The following is a 4,415-nucleotide window of genomic DNA, read 5'->3' as shown; positions in this document are numbered from 1 at the left end:
CACACGATATGTAAACACGTAAAAGCCAATGATAAGCTTAGATCAGGCTATTCTAGGTGAGATTCTTAACGTGGATCACGCATAAATACACATAAATTCGGTTTGGAACTGAAGACGACCAACGCCGACGTAATGCAGGAAATTCGAGCCAAATTTGTTTTATAATGCAATTGTTTTTTTTTAATCTAAAATAACTAGGATTCGCATGAACTCGCAGAAAAATTGATAATTGAGAAAGAAAAGAGGGTTTTTCAAAATGACAGAAAGAATGATGAAGGGTTAAGGGTAAATATACCAAATTGCAATTTTCACCCCATGCCGAAAATCGGAAAGCTATATCGCTCTTGTTATATTGGATGTTATAAGGCTTGACCGGACGTTCGGGAAGGTTTACGACCATATGGAGGGTAAGAGATTTTTAAGAGAGTGATTTATGAATCAGTTTAAATTGGTTGTGAACCGATTGTGCCTAGTGGGAAAAACTCTGCGAAATTCTTAAACTTGTAAACAGCACTCTTTTCCTCATAAATTGAACCATTGAATTGTTCCTTTTTGAAGTTTTCTCGTCTTCCCTAACGTAAAATTTCAAAATCGCAGTTTTTTTCGTTTTTAGCGTTTTTAAAATTTAAGTTTTTTTTAAGTTATAAGTTTAAGTTTTTTTTGTTTTTAAAATTTTGGCAATATAATAATTATAATTACAAGGGAAATGTGCTGAACATTTCCAAACCAAGAGAGAAACTGTCAGGATTTAGTTAACTTGAATATAATTTGTAAATATTTGCAAATTAGTTTTGAAAAATATCTCTGGTTCGTGAAGGAGAGAGTTATGTTGCATCTCCTGAGAATTTGTATTAAACCAGTTGTACCTTTTATTACTCAAACTCAAAGAGAGAGCAGTTATAAAATTCACTTTTTGAACTTGTGACACGGCTAGAGGATAAACGGTAAGAGATATCGACTTTTGTTCAAAGATGAACATGGATACACTACATTCAAATATTTTAAGAAATTGTTCAATGTACTTTAAAGCCCACTTCAAGCACATGTTAATGGTGTAGGGACTTTATCATCAAAATTTACAGCGAATCCCGATACATCCTGTGAGGGAACTATCATCAAACAAGTCCTTTACACTAAAAAGGCAGAAAACCTTCATCTTTCTTCTCAGAATGTTGATAGGATCCGTTGAAAGACTGAACTATTAAAATAGAATATTGAGTATTGCTGAGTGATTGCAATGCCCAAGGATGGGGCATGTTATTTCCCTTACTATAAGGACCAAAGGAAAGGGACTAGTTTCAATATATTTTCTATATCCTTAACTAATAGGACAATAGAGTCTCGTCCTTTAAGAACCCATAGTTTCCTTAATATATCAAAATCACTTTGTGCAATTTGCTCTTAAAAACTTCTAAATTTATCGATATTTGACTTGAATTTTCAAGGACTTTTGGAATGAATCCTGGAACAAAATTTGTATCAGAGTATTTCTGGGACTTTTAATTCCAAGGATTCATCCATAGAATCCTAATCATCTTTACAATTTAGCTAATATTAATGGAAAAAGTTATGATGTTTTCCTAATCATAAGAGCAAAATTGTACATTTTTAAGACTAAATTTAACACATTTACAAAGGTAAATTGAGAATTTGACCTATGGCAAACTATTTTTGAACTATTCAAAAATAGGTTTGCTAAATCAAAATTATAAAATAATCAATAGTTTAAGGAACTATTGAAGATTAAAAATATCTTAATTTCCCCTCAGTAATTGGGTCACCCGGCAATGGTGAAAAGCGACACCGGGAAGTGAAAACAAAGCATGCAATCAGTCAGCAAAATTTTAGTAAATAAGAAAATTATGTCATTAAAATTGCATATTTAGGTTTGGGTCATATTTTGATATTGAATGCTTGAAGTGGGATATCAAATTTTGTATAAAAGCTTTAAATTTTTTCCTAATAAATCAGACTAAAGCCAGCAATCAACAAGGTGTTTCACTACCGGAAGCAGAGTACAGCGGCATTACTCTTAGAAAGAGCAAGTGCCTTAATGACTTTGCAGGGCTTTTTTCTCACCATCCAGGGCCTTCCTGATCATCGGCACTTGCGTGCCTAAATAATCAACGGCCCAGCTCCAATTGCCTCCAGTGGCAATTTTAGAGTCGGCTTTCAGAGAGATTCCTGGTGAATTTTCTGCTGAGATCTTGCATTGAGGCTCCCGACAGCCGAGCTGCGTGCAGAATTTTCTGCCCTTCCCCAGAGAGGCAACTGATTGTTGCCTATAACAAGTGGCATTTCTGCCCTATACCTGAGGCCTGTTGGCCAACCATTAGAGGCCGTCGAAGGACGCCGGGGACAACTCAACCAGGATCCGCAGACTAGGAAGCTCCTGGAGCCACTCGAAGAGTAGGGAATTGTTCTGAGCTATTCGGAATAATTTCCTCCTCTAGCCTGAGCTCTGCTCAAGGCGGAGCTTGGACAACTTTCGATCTTCGACTATCCCCCTCCCCATAAGTCACGGACTCCTTTCCCCTCCAAAACCACGGTTTTTGTTTTATTTCGAAAACGGTTACGATTTCATTCATTTTCGAATGTTTTAGAAGTAGTTAAGGCGCATATTTCGTCCTTGGATACCTATGTTTGAAAACCATTTAGATATCGAATTTTTGAAGATCAGAGTTTAACCACTTTGGAGGGGCTATTTTTCAACCGATTTGCTTATATTTGGATTTTATGAAAGATCTTGAAGTTTCTAACCCGACTGGATTGAACACAATCGGTCATGAGTGTATACCCGTAAATTATTTACCTTTCTCGGATTTACTTTTATTTATTCGAGAGCTTTTGTTACTCGTGCTAAAATAATCTAAAACCTACTTTTCTTAACCAATTTCTTATTTCGGAATGGCTTTTTAAATTTATTAATCATTTTAATCGACAGTAAAATGGTATGTTCCCATAAAGCATGCGAAAAATTAATACAAGGATACGGATAGCTCTTTTTCGTGAGTTCGAGCACTGCACAAAGCTAAGACGCTTTGCCATCTCATTTTTATTGGTAATTTGAGAAATGAATTGAACCAGTTGAATAGTTAAAGGGAAATAGCTATTTTTTCTAAATATGTTTGCTTTCCCATTTCTAGTTCTCCATATTTCAATTTTCTCAAGTCAAATACAAAGTATATTTAAAATAGAATAGAATAATTAAAATTAAAGAAGATTAAACGAACGTGTGTTATAACTTTTTTATGATAAAAATTTAACTCTTTTACAAAATAAAGCACCGTGAAAGAAATTTTATAAAGATTTTTTATGATGTGAGCTTTTTACGGCTTACTGTATTATTCGAAATCAAGAAGTACGACAAAGCTTTATAAGACGATTCAGGGTTATTGACATAAGAATATTTAATGTGAAGAAACATTCTCTGAGTATTGTAATTCTATTGAACAAAAAAATCTATGCCGAAATGTTTTAATAAGGTCAATATTTGTTTTTAGATCGGTCATTGCGATTAGGTAAATACCAGAATTATCAATATTTTGTTGAAATAGTTTCAAATCGCAAGATAAAAGCTATATTAACAAAACATGCAAGCACTATGCATTAAATCCAAATGTATTATCTGGTTCACTGTCGACAATATTCAGTGTACAAAGATACAGGTATCATAGCAAGTGCTTGGCAATATTCGCAAAATTGAAGTTAGTGGCAAAAGCACATAACCATATTGCGGTGTTTCTAATAGGTGAAGAGAATGCTTCTTCGAAACAATGCACCAGAATAATGTTCATTACCAACCAATTTTCTAAGTCACTTGTGTTGTATAAAAATGAATTTCATAATCAAATTATATAGTAATTTATTTTCTTTAATTATGCAAGCTTGCTATAAAAATTTGTTTTTAAAGCTTTGTTCGCAGATTTTTTTTTCTGTAGCTCTTAAAATGTATAAACTTCTTTCAGATCACGATTTTCGCTCGGTGATATCTTTAATGTTTCTTCCCATAGTATCGAAAGAATGCAAAAATTGTGCATATCGTTTGTCGTATCCATTTCTTCAAACGTGCTCTCATCGGAGTCAGAAAAAAGTCGCTGTGAAATAAAGGCAAAATGTGTGAGAAGCATTTCAACTACTATCTTATTTATTGAATAATTAAAATTCCTTGGCTTTTTTCATCCTTATGGTAAATATTCGTATTCAGAAAATGCACAATAGAATACAAAATTGTGCACGGTGAGAATGAAATACAAGAATATTTTCGGATGCTCCCTACTTTTTCACATCCCCAAAACATTATTGTATCAACAGATTGTTATTCATGATGCTTCAATTGTTGCCTATATGCAATTTTCACATTGAATCATTTCGAAGCAACTTGCCGTGTGAACATGCCCAATATTTCCAATGGC

The sequence above is a fragment of the Phlebotomus papatasi genome, chromosome 1, assembly GCF_024763615.1.
Source record: "Phlebotomus papatasi isolate M1 chromosome 1, Ppap_2.1, whole genome shotgun sequence".
NCBI classification, from domain to species: Eukaryota; Metazoa; Arthropoda; class Insecta; order Diptera; family Psychodidae; genus Phlebotomus; species Phlebotomus papatasi.
Note: the sequence above shows the minus strand (reverse complement) of the source record.